This window comes from Chamaea fasciata, unplaced genomic scaffold, assembly GCF_029207755.1.
Source record: "Chamaea fasciata isolate MVZ Bird 193981 ecotype frontalis unplaced genomic scaffold, bChaFas1.0.hap1 SCAF_45, whole genome shotgun sequence".
In the NCBI taxonomy this organism is placed as follows: Eukaryota; Metazoa; Chordata; class Aves; order Passeriformes; family Sylviidae; genus Chamaea; species Chamaea fasciata.
The window spans coordinates 161,697-174,206 of NW_027094130.1; the positions used below are offsets into that span (position 1 = coordinate 161,697).

The following is a 12,510-nucleotide window of genomic DNA, read 5'->3' on the forward strand; positions in this document are numbered from 1 at the left end:
GGTGCGTGGGGAATCACTTTCCTAACACGTGCTCAGCCAGAAATCCCACCTACTCATTTGTAACCATGGAAATAAGACCTACTCATTACTTTGCTGAAACTCACAGGCTAAACATTCCCTCAAATTAGTTGACATATTTAAACCACTTCTCAGAAGTTACTGACAGGAGAGTAGGGCTCTCTTGCGAGTCTCAGGTGGTCATTTGGGGAACATCCCATTCCTGCAATTCTCCTCTGGTGCTCAAGAGCCTCCTACAACCACTCTTTTCCCCTTGAATTCATTCCAGCTAAATTCTTAGGAAGACTACTCTATTCTCAAGGCTAAGGTAGTCACTTGCACACATCAATCACTGCTCTGGAGGAATAGAGGGCTCAACAGTCTGTTAATGCAAAGGGAATTCACAATTTGTTACAGTTCAACATTTTCTCAAAACCTGCCTTCTCTGGGAATTGCTCACAAGCATGTCCTCAATGCACCTTGAAAATGCTTTTGCTGACTGAAGCCAGAGTGTGTCTTTCCTTCAGCAATTCAGAAGAAAAACACAAACTGCCTACTGAAACCCTTCTGCTCCCTTCCAAATCAGTTCACTGCTCAAGCACGAGCCACAGGCTCATGCCCGATTCCCTCAGTGAGATAGGAGGTAATATTTTGCTGCAGCTGCAGGGTTATTAGAAGAAAGAACGAAAACTGTTGGTTCTTGGGGTTGTTATTTAGGGTTTGGATTGGTTCTAGTTGATTTGTTGGGTGTTGCTGTGAGCTGGGAGAAAGGCCAGCGTGAAGACCAAACCAAAAGGGAAGTAGGAGAAGAGGGGAGGGGACAGAAAAGGAGGCGGTGGGGACAGAATACAAGTTTCCTTTTACCCAGCCAAAGGGAAAGGGGACACGGTTCACCCTGGACTGGGAAAGGCAGTAAAAAGCAGCATTTTCTGTGTGTGTGTTGTGTGTGTTGTGTGTGTGTTTGGCTCTTGGGAGAGGGAGATACACACCCAGCTCAGGGGAATCCTTCCTAAGAAACAGTTCTCTTTGGCTTTGATGACTTTGTCTCCCCATTTAATTTCATCTAAGAGTTGGCTCCTTTCTAACACCCCTCTCCCAGCAGCTCAGGGCTGCATTGCACAGTGCTTGCTGTGTGCCAGAGAGCTCAAAGCAGGCTGGCCTGGCGCCCCGGAATATTTCTGCAGAACACTCCGCATTTCACCCCTTTGCTCTGGCTCAGTGCACAACTCCAGCACTGCAGGCGCTTCCTCCCAGAGCCGTGTGAGGCCCCGGCTCCTGCAGATGTGACCTGACAAGCTGTCCCTGCCTGCCGCTGGCCTCGCTTCCCCCGGCAGAAGCGCCGTGCCTGAAGGAGGCTGCCCTGTGCCGGAGCCTGCGGAGCAGCCCGGCTCCCTCCCCTGTGCCCAGAGCGCTGCACACACTGCTCGCCTTGGCCAGGAGTTAGAGGGCAGCCGGCACAAGGGTGGCAATCCTCAGCCAGGCCTGCAGCCCTCGGCTGTGGTTTGCCTTTCTCTGCTCCTGTGCACGCTCCGGACGGCCGATGCCACCGGGCTGTGCTGTGCCCAGCACGGCCACGCTTCCCCTCGGGAGCAGCCGGCTGCCAGCTGGGCTCTGAGAGCGCAGGATTCGCCCGGGGCCCCCAAGAGGCACTGTCCTGGGTTGAAGTATATTCTATCACCATCTTCATGAACTGTTGAAACCAGGTGAGGCAGTGCTCCCTGCCTCCTCCACTCTGGCTTATCTTCTGTTAATGGGCCATCAGCACCTTTGCTACACAGCTCACAGATAACCCCCTCCTGGACTACCTCCTGTTAATGGGCCCATCAGGCCTTATCACATGACTCACCATCCCATTGTGGGATGCTCCGCCCAGAGGGAGAAACCAAGCATTCCAGCCTGGATATAAGCTGAGACTCTGAACACCAGAGGGGCGCTTACCCACTGGATTCCCAGAGGACCCGAGCTACCAGACCTTTCTACAGGATCACTGCTTCAGGAAGACCACCTCATCTGGACTGCTTCCATCACTACGCTCAGGTTGTATTCTGACTCTGTCAGTGGTCTTTTGTATTATTGCATCTATTTTATTTTACTTTTTTTTTTTTTTTTTTTTTTCCTATTAAATTGTATCTCTGACTTGGAGCCTCTCATTTGTTTTGCCTTCAAACTACTACAGGCACCCAGGGCCGGGCTGCTGCCTCTTGCAGCTCCAAGGGCCTCCTTGCAGCTGCCTCTGCCCCGGCTCAGGCTGCTCCGGGCTCTGCCAGGGCTCTGCTGGGGCTCCAGCCTGGGCAAGGCGGGGCCTGGGCTCACCCTGCAGCCGCTGACAGCTCTGCACCAGCTCTGCGCCTTTCCCAGGAGCCTCCCTGATCTTTCTGCTGTCTCACTTGGGCAAAACTCTCCCCCAGACAAAGAGATTGCACTTAGGGATACAAATGCAAGTGGCAGCAACCCAAATGCTCTCGAGTCAGAGCTCAAGGCCTGCATCTGCACAGGGTATTTGGGCTGCCCCACTCGTCCTTTGGTTCTGCCTGCAAATGCCACTGCCCTTTCTGCCTCAAACACAAGTGCCACAGCTGGGTAAAACCCAGCCCCTGGGCCATATTCCAAAGGCACTGCGGTCCGGAGAGCATGACGAAAGAAGAGCCTACTCCCCCTTCAAACCGTACCAAAGAGGGCATCAATGTCACTTTCCACCTCTAAGCAAAAATGGACAGTTCAGAAGGAAATGTTGAGCATTCTCACAGGCTCAGAAGGAGGACAATCTTCAAAATGACTTGAGGTTTCAGAAACTTTATTTACAATCCTAGGCCAAAATACTACCCTACAATCCTAGGCTAAAATCCTACTCTACAATCTACTACAATGCTGGTGATGGAAGAAAAAGTTTTTAAGTGACTGGTCCATTCCTGTCAACTCCTTCCACCTCTTAAAGGTAAGGATGAGTGGCACCAGGCTGGATGTAGGCTTGGCCGATGTTACAAATGGATGCTGCACAAAGGAAAACAAAAAAGCCAAGAATGAACCATTACTTTCCAAGCTAAGAGCCCCAAAGGCAGGGTAATCTTTTTTTCAATGAAAAGGGGATTGAGTCAGAGTAGGTCTAAGGAGCAACAGTGGGACAACAGTGGCACAGCTTACTGCAAGAGCTGCTAAATGCCCCAGGCCTGGAAATATTTCAGGTCTGAGCATCCTGATCTCTTGAAAGACGCCCCTGCTCATTGCAGGGCACTTGGACCAGATGACCCTTACAGGTCCCTGCCAGCCCAGCCCAGTCTAGGATTCCTGGCTGTTCTCATTTGAACAGCACCAAGAGTGGAGGTGAGGAGGACGAGTCTCATCTGATGCCTGGCACTTCAGTGCAGGAGGAGCCCGTCCCTGGGACACTGTTTCCCCCGCAGCCCCTTGGCATTTTACCTGCAGCAGCTCCTTGGCAGACCAGCGCCGCTCCTCGTCTCTCTGCAGGCAGCAGCTCAGGAAGTCACGCAGCAAAGGGGAGAGAAGCTTGGGCTGCTGCAGCTTTGGGATCCCTTTGGTGGCTATCAGGAATCGAGCCTGGAGAAAAAGGAAAGACGAGTCTCTCAGCTGCTTCTTTCACATCTGGAACTGCTCTCCCAGATCCCATTGTTTCAGCTGCACTCTGCAGTGGCAGTTTCTGCCGTGGCACAGAGGCAGAGATGACTTTCCTGGACCAACAAAAAACCCAAAGCCTGATGCAGTCACAGCTTTTCCAGCATCCAGCAGATCTTGCCCTGGCAGCTGATTTCATTGACTGACCTCCTTAGTGGAAACTACATCAGCAAAAGCACCTTTGCTTCTCTGAGGATTCACCTGAGCAGCTTGACAGGCTAGTTGGAAGAGGGACTTTGCTCTACTAACTCACTCTAGTATTTCCAAGGAGTATTACATGAAAAGCATCTCTGCAGCACTTGTTGGTCCCTTAAGCACAGCTGCTATAAAAGTCATCAAGCTTTTTCCTTGGTTCTTGAAAACAATGGTAATTAAAAGTAAAGAAAGGAAATCCCTCAGTTAAGGCAAGTTTCCCTGTGAGAAGAATGGGGGTACACTTCTCTCCAAACCACTGCTTTAGAAACTTTGTTGGGTTTGGGTTACTTTCCTTCATTTCAGGAAAGATAACAGCAGCTCTAAGATGCTTGTTTCCTGTTAGTAGGGCCATCTACACGGCCAAAAGAGCTGGAACGACTTCTAAGCCAAAGCCCAGTGTTGCCTGAGAAGGGAGATTGTCTGCCTGGGCTAAGGCTTGAGTTCCCCCATGGATGCAACCAAAACTCCAGCAGATGCTGATGTGCTGCAGGGACATTTTCAGAAAGGGACCGTGGTGGAAGTAGTTCCAGCAGATGGCAATGGCATTTTGTCCAATGGCACACAGAACGTGGGATGGGGGAGAAAGACAGCGGGATCAGAGAGTATTTACACCTTACCGAGAGAGGACCTTTATTCCCGTAAGGAGGTTCTCCTTCCACCATTTCAATGCCCACAATTCCAAAAGACCAGATGTCTGCTTTGGGGCCATAGGACTCAGCTTTTGCAATTTCAGGCGCCATCCACCAAGCAGTCCCGGTCACCGAGCTCCGTCTACTCTGCTCAGGGGTGAGTTGAGCAGAGAGGCCAAAATCAGCTGGGGAGAAAGCAAATGACCGTTTTTATTTGAATCCTGTGCAATTAGGAAAGCAAGGAAAAGAATTGCCCAGTTGAAGTTGGAGAATGTGCTGCTGAATCTCCTGGACAACTGTCCCTGCTCTGTTTCCTCAGGACTTTAGCCAAGGAAATATGGCATTGGCTGCTTCAAAAATCCCCACATTTTTTACACGGCCTCCAGCAGTGTCTTTTGTTCCCCTGAAGCTTTAGACTTGTAGCCCCCTCCCTCTGGAAGGGACACACACAGAGCAATGCCACTGTGGACGGCTCGATCCTTGCCATAGGTCTGTGCACGTTGCCACCGCGTGGTCAGCTCACAACAGGCTCCCTGCACTGCCACCAGCACCGTTTTGGGGGGGCTGGCACTCACTCAAAAGCAGCCCCACAGCCCACATATCCCTGGAATGCTGCACCTGACCAAGAAAATACTGACCCAGCTTGACAGAGCCATCCGTTTTGAGGAGGATGTTGAGGCTCTTCACATCTCGGTGTATCACGTGGTTGGAATGGAGAAAATGCAGTCCTTGCAGGCACTGAGAGAGAAACCAGAAACAGGAGGGCAAAAATCAGTGATGTGATTTCATCACACAAGAAAGGAAAGAGCTCTCCAAGATTCCCTCTGCAGGGGAATGGGGAGTAATGGCAGAAGACAGTGCCATTGAGGGCAAGAGCACGCTGCTACAACACAGGCAGGGCAGCACCTTTCTAAAGAAAGGCATATCAGCTTGCCAAAGAGCAACAGCAACTGCTGGTGTAGACTCTGCCCTGCAAACCAGCCAGGATGACTGCTGCTGCACTGGATGTGCTCAGAAGTACAGAGCATTCTGGCTGCACTGCTAACCTTTCCAGCTGAGGACTCAGAGAAATGAGTCTCTCTTCTTTGCTGCTCCTTTCAAACAGTGCCACCCCCACCTTTGCTTTTACAGGCAAGGAATGCAGCGCAGACAGGCCAAAGTTTAGAGAGGCAAGATGGAGAAGAGCAAATACAAGAGCCAGAGTGAAAGTGCAACAGCAGGAGAGAAGAGGACAAGAACAGAGTCCAGTGAGTGCAGGGGCACTGGCAGGCAGTTCACTTGAGATGCTCTTGCTTGCCCAGAGCATATCAGCCACACAGAAACAAAGCCTGGCTCACGGAATCGCTCCTGTCCTGAGCCCCTTTCCCAGACAATCCTGCCCAAGCCCTGGGACGCACAGATGGGATCCCTCACCTCTCGACTGATGGTTGCAACGTGGTGTTCACATATGCGAACCTCAGCGATGACATCATCCAGAGAGCCTCCATCCATGTACTCCATCACCAGCCAGAGTTCGTCGAGCACAAGGTAGCTGAAAGAAGGGAACAAGGCCATGCAGATGAACATGCATACATTGGTTTCTTTGCTTGATTCTTGTTTCCGGGTCCCTTTGTGACAAGGACAGAATTCAAGGAATAGACATGCCCTCCAGGCTGTGCATTGTTTGCAGTCTGTGCAGTCTCAAGGAGAACAGCACATCTGTGAGAAAGGAGATATTTTAGATGGCCAGCAAGCCAAAAGTACAGTTTAGTATCAGCCAAGATGAAAAACCTGTCCCGCATGGTATTTCTGGAAAGGAGCACCTAGTGTTCCTGGCATGGCCAGCCCTGGAAAAGAGGGGCAACAATCCAAGGGAAATCCTCTCTAGCATGCTTCATCAGCATTGAAGAAACTTGAAAAAATCAATCCTGAGACAACATGGAGGCAGTGAGCTTACAAGGTATTGACTTAGTATGGGAGGGTTGATTCAGGTTTTTGGCCAGTGTTCCAACTCAGTGTTTGAAAGCCAGGGAAGACACATGCAGCAAAATACACTCTCTTCCCATCCATTGGAGATGAGTAGAGAAATAATAATTAACTGATTATTAACAGCTCTATTTTCTGCCAGTGTCCAAAGTGGGGTTTTAACCTCACATGCTTTTACTATGTAAACAAACCTTCATGGGAAGAGACCATGACCACTCACCTGTCTAAATAATCCACAACGTGGGGACTCTTATTCTTCTTCATGACCATGATTTCATTAAGAGCTTGTTGATTCCTATTCGGTCCTTGAAGATTGATTTTCTTGATGGCCACCTAGAATGACACAGAAAATCAGTAACTTTAGAAGCTGGTGGAATGAGACCACAACACACATGGAGCGAGTGATTTTGCAATGACACAGGTGAGCTCTGCCAAAGTGCCTTGTGATTAGACAAAGGAGTAATTAGGAACTGACATTCCTACAGCTCATTTCTCTGCTCCTTTGGGGGCCAGTTCCAGGACACGTGGCCACTGACCACATTTTGCCTTGTCCACTTGTTAAAAATGGTGTGTCAACTCTCACCCCCCAAAGCTCTGAGCACACTCTCTGTTTCTCTGTCCGTACTTCAGAGGAAGAAATGCATGCCTTGGTACTCTGTGGATACATCTCGGGACCTAGGCAGGGCTTGGGGCTTTTAGGGATGCCTTGCAGATCTCTCCCCTACATGCAGTTCCCAAGTGCAGCACTGCAGGTGGCTAAGGAACTGCCAGGAACATTCCGATGAATTTGCTGGCAGCCAGAAATGAGAATTCAGGACTCTGAAGCCGTAGCCCCAGAGAGCAGTGAGATGCCCCTTTGTTGGAGCAATTGAGAGCCAGGGAGAGCGTCCTTCTCTGAAAGGAACCGCTGCCCCCCTTGCCTTCCTTCTGGCAGCTGAGCAGGACAAAGACTGTCCCAAATGCAGCTGGCAGGCTGGCACCAGTCTGTGCTTCTTGTGCCTTTGCAGCACAGCTCTAGCCACAGCTGCAGCCACAGCTGACACAAGAGAGGAAAGCCCTGGAGAGCAGCAGAATCTGCAGGGGCTCTTGACATTTACCTGTCCTCCTGTGGCAGTGTCGATCGCTCTGCAAACCTCTCCAAAAGCCCTAGAAACAAAACAGCAGCAAAGCAAGGAGAAGCCATTTAGACCTTGGAGTGAAAGCCAGTCCAGACAGGAGATGTCTGCTGGAAATGCCTCCAACCTGCAGCATGCAGGAGGGCTCTGCCAGAATGCAGATGATGCATTTTCCTCTCCAGTGCATGGGCACTGGGCCTGTTTCTGAAGCACTGGGCTTTAGTGCCTCAGCTCAAAAGGCCAGGGGATTATTTCGTCTTGGATTTCAGTTTCTAAACTGGGCAGTTTTTATCCTGATCACACTATTTCCTTCAGCAAACTCTTGGGAAGAAATGTTCCTTCAAACAGTTATCTGCCTGCTACGAAAAGGGGTGGTTGCTGTTTCTGGCAATGAAATCCAAGTGTCTGACAATTCCTTCTGACCACACTTCCAAATTCTGGCTGGTACTGAGAGATGGGGCAGACTAACCCCAGTGTCTGAATATGTTTGCAGCTTGCCTGACTTCACCCTTGACAGATATTCCAGCAGCAGATCGTTGCCCCATGATTGCGTACAAGTAACTGTGGTTGGACTCACCCTCTGCCAACAATTTCCTCTTCAATGTATTTCCTTCGGGGATTTTCCATGCTCGCCATTTGCCCTGAGGGAAACAAAATGCAAGATGCTCACTTGAAAGCAGAGATCCCACTATCCAGGAGATACAAAAGGCAGCCCTGCTGGGGCTGTACAGTCTGGCCTTCTGAGTCCTTTGTGGCCAGCTGCGTAACAACAAAAACTGCAAGAATTGCAACAAGACAGGCAGCTCTGCAGTACAAGCAGGCCAGCACTGATTTCTACAGTCCTTTGAAGAGATCTCTTGACAGCAAACAAAGCACAGGGAGATGCATTCCCAGGAGAGGAGGGCATCTTCCCCACCTTGCAGCAGTTTCCCAAAGGAATGCCTTTCCCTTTGTAAACCCAAGCAGCTCATGCTCTAACCAATCCCAAGGGGCCTTCAGCAGCAGGACCCTCACCCTTGATGAGCAGGCTGAGCTGGAAGACGCCCTTGCCCGTGGCCCACGTGAAGAACCACACTGCTTCTCCTCCCCCTGACAGCAGGGATCAGTCCCTGCCATTGCACTCGCCCTCTCAGCCCCGCACACGTGCCCACCTTCCCGCAGCGGGCAAGGGCAGCAAGGACAGCAGTGCTCCTCAGGTGCCGGCGGGACACGGACAGCTGCCCAGAGGAGATGCTGACCCTCTGTGAGCCCAGCCCAGGCCGTGCAGGAGCCGGCCCAGAGCAGGGGCTGCTGCCTCGGGGCAGCTCCGCGCTGCAGCGGCCGGCCGGCAGTGGGACTCTCCCAGCTAAGGAAGGCTCCAGCCTCGGCGCTCACACCAGCCCTCAGGGCCAGGGCAGCCACCGCCACAAAGCTGCCAAAGCCCAGGCACCAGCACTGACAAGCAATGGCAAGAAGGCACGGCCACACCCAGCCCCTTCCAAGCTGCTGCCCCCACTGAGGACACGGCAGGATTGGCTTGGAGAGCAGACACACCCAGGTGCACGTCAGTGCCCTTTTGTGCCAACAGGTGACGGGAGACAGAGAGTCAGCTGGGCTCTCTTCTCAGCCCCACCAGGTCTTATCTGAGGGCACAGGACCGGCAGCTGCTCTGGGCAAGAAGCAGCTTCAATGACTTGTGCTGTAGAATCACAAAGGGCTTGATTTGTTTTCCTAGAGACTGATCTGAGCAGGGCTTGGGCCAGTGGGTAGCATTCTAACAGTCATGGGAATGACTGGGAATCAGGTAGGAAAAAGTGCCATGGATCTGAGGAATATACAGCAGAGGGGCTGGAGGCTCACTCCTGAGAAATGCCTACAGTGCACTTTTATCTGATCATGCCCCAGGCCTGTGTCTCTTGGACTTATCTTTCTAGGAACAAAACTAGGATATTAAATACAGATTGTAATAAAAGGATCTGTTTTTTTCATTGGGGGCCCAAAAAAACCAGCTCTTGCTGTCTGTTTCTGCTGTCACCTGATGTTCTTTCCAAAGAGTCCTCACTGACAAATATATAATCTTCTCATTAAAAAACCTGCAGATGTAGTAGTGGTAAATAGGAACAGTCATCAAAATTACGCCACTGAGACTCATGGGGCAGAAGAGCTCCTTCAAGATGGAGAAAAAACCTCTACCCAAAAAAAATCCGTAAAAAAACCTAAACTAAAACCACAACCAGAAGACAAAATGCCAAAACCAATCAATTTCCGTGAAGGTTTTTTTTGCTCGGATGGCGGATGAGAAGTCAGGAGTCTAAGGAGAATTTAGGAAGCTGACTATTCCATCCAGTTTGGCCACTAGCACACAGGACTTGCCCAGATCATTTGCTAGCTCACAGCCTTCTGCTGATGCAAGGACAACCCCTGCTTCTGCCTTTAGCAGCTGGGGAAGCTCAGGCAAACCCCAGGCACGTCCAAGCTGCCCTCAGAGGCAGCGGGAACACCCAGAACACTCTCTTGCTGCCTTGGAGCACAGCCTCTCCTGTGGGGAGCCCTAAATGCTCCTGGGACACCAAAGTGAGGAGAATCATTGGGTCCAGCTGTGCTGGCACGTGCACACAATACACTGTCCCTCAGAGAAGAAAGACACAAGACATACTCAGGAGCTCCAGGGACTCATCCTCATCATCCTCCATCGCCTGTTGCTGAGCAGAAGCCGTGTCAGTGCTGGAGATGAACGAACTGCCCGGCTTCCACTGCACAGCTTGGCCAGCACAGGTGCCTTCAGGTAACACTGCTGCTGCTGCTGCAGGTTCAACAGAAGAGCCTGTGGAGATCTGAGACAACAAAGGAGTTTGTGTCAGAAAGAAAAGTGGCTGGCAGAGATTAGCCCCAGATCCCATTTCAAATGCAAGCCCTTAGCAAGATGCTGTCAGCCACATGCAGGGCTCTGCCATGGGTTTGTTCTGATGTCCACTCCTCAAACTGGATGGCTCAAAGCCAAAGGCTGGTTTGACTGGAGTGCAAGGCCAGATTCATTGTCCATTTTCTCCAAAATGCATTTGCGTGGGTTTTCTGAAGGGTGACTGCCAAAATGACCATTCTACTTTCTCCCAAGGACGCTTTTCCCCCTCCAAGGGCTGCAGACACACTTGCAGCTCTTTGTTCAAATGTTCTACCTTCTCCCATGGAGTCCTCTTTTCCTCCGGCATCTTCTGAACGTGCCCAACTGGCAGCGCTGCTGCCTGGGACAGTTTCTGTGCCTCACAGGAATCTTGGGGCTCCTTGCTGCCAGTCACTTGATGGAAATCTTTGCAGGCTGCCAGGCGAGATGTCAACACTTCCACCTCAAGTCAAAGAGAACAAAGCAGTCAGAGAGTCCAGCTTGTCCTTGTAAGCCAAGAGTCATCGACTGTGAGGAAAGGGAGAGGACCAGATTCACAAGGGATACAGACAGCTTCTTTCCAGATCCATCTGGGTCACCGTGTTCCCCTGCAAGAACACCTCAAGAAACAAGGAGAGCAGGAAGAGGCCAGCAGGAATGCATTCAGATGACTGCTGGCCTAAAGGCCAAAGCACTAGTGACACTGTGCAGGGCAGCAGCTGAGATTCAGCAGAGCAGGGAGTGTCCTTCAGAGTGCCTGTGACACACACTGGAGCAGGACGGCACTCAGAGGCATCACCCCACCCCCCTGCTGCTCTGCAGGGGAAAGGCAAGAAGGGCAGAAAGCGCCAGGTTGGTGACTGCAGTGGCTATTGCTCATTCACTCACTTGTTTCTGTAGAGCCTCTCGCTTCTCAAGGAGGAGACAAATTTTCGCTCGGCATTCTGTTTGAATCTCCATTTCTTCCTCCAGCCTCTTCTCCCATGCCTTGATCCTAGCCCGAGTTTTCTGCAGCTCTGCCTGCAGCTTGTCTCCAAAGTTCCGTAAAGAACAGGAGAGAGAACCTTCCATCAGGGGAGTGGCTACTACTCCTCCGCTTACATGGTTTTGTTGATTGCCCCTCTCCTGATGGAGTTTCCATTGATCCTCAGTTCTTCTGATGTCTTCCCTGCTCTTCCTCCTCGCTGCCATCGTGTCACTCGGAGGTTTGGGCGGCTCTGCTTGTGCCTCTGCCTCCATGTTCTGTACACACAAATGCAGAGCAAGTGACTGGGAGATGCCATCAGGCTCAGCTTTTTCCTTTTTCAGCGTACAAATCATATTCATTCAGCCACTTCTTTCTGCTTCCCTGCCCACCTCTGCTTCCATTGTAACCCTCCTGTCCCAGTGCTGATCTCTGCAGATGACAAGGCTCTGTGCTTTCAGTGCCTGGGGGACTCCTGGCCTCCTCAGTCCCAAGAGCTCCATTGAATTCCCCTCTCCCTGCCCTTCACTCTGTCCCACTGTGACACTAGCAGTACAATCAGCCTCCATCTGGGTCTGAAGCTCCAACAGCCTCTTCGGAAGCTGACAGGGAACGTGTCTTTTGCCACACAAGAGAAGAGTGACCCCCCAAAGATTCATGGACAACACATCATCTCTTAGCAGCTCTTTAAAAGCCAAAAGACAGGTGGACTCCGAGTGCCTGTCAGCTCTGCTACTGCCTGCTCTGCCTGAAGAGGCAAAAGAACAACCTGGCAACAAAGGCACCAAAATCCCTGTCTTCAAACAGCAACTCCACGTCCCCAGTGTGTCTCTGAAATGCTCCCGGGTAAGCACAGCCAAGAAGCTCACGGGGACAAACCACCCCAAAGAGCTTGTGTTCTCAGATCAAGACTTTTGGTGCCTGTGGGTACTTGGCACGTCTGTGGAGAGGGACAGGTGTCCCCAGACCACAGCGTCCCCTACGTATCCACCAAGGCTGAGCACAGTGCCTTTGACATGCTCCCTCCTCTGCAGACAGGGAACCTTCCTGCTCCAGGCTGGCCCCTATCAGAATCCCAGCAAGCTGGGGCCTAAACACGGCAGCTCAAAGCCCATTTTCCAGCTGTCACTGGCTGAGGGGAATGGCTAGGTCTGG

General features: G+C 51.4%; 2 long non-coding RNA genes across 2 annotated transcripts in view; both read right to left on the reverse strand.

Moving 5' to 3' along the window:
* LOC136303965 (uncharacterized) overlaps positions 1-12,510 on the reverse strand; it is a 382,317-nt gene that overhangs the window by 94,128 nt on the left and 275,679 nt on the right. The gene's annotated exons all lie outside the window — the stretch shown is intronic.
* On the reverse strand, positions 7,512-10,192 carry LOC136303964 (uncharacterized). Its single transcript, XR_010724322.1, has 3 exons — positions 10,167-10,192; positions 8,109-8,172; positions 7,512-7,562 (listed from the first exon to the last, which is right to left on the reverse strand). It is a non-coding gene; the product is annotated as an uncharacterized lncRNA (long non-coding RNA).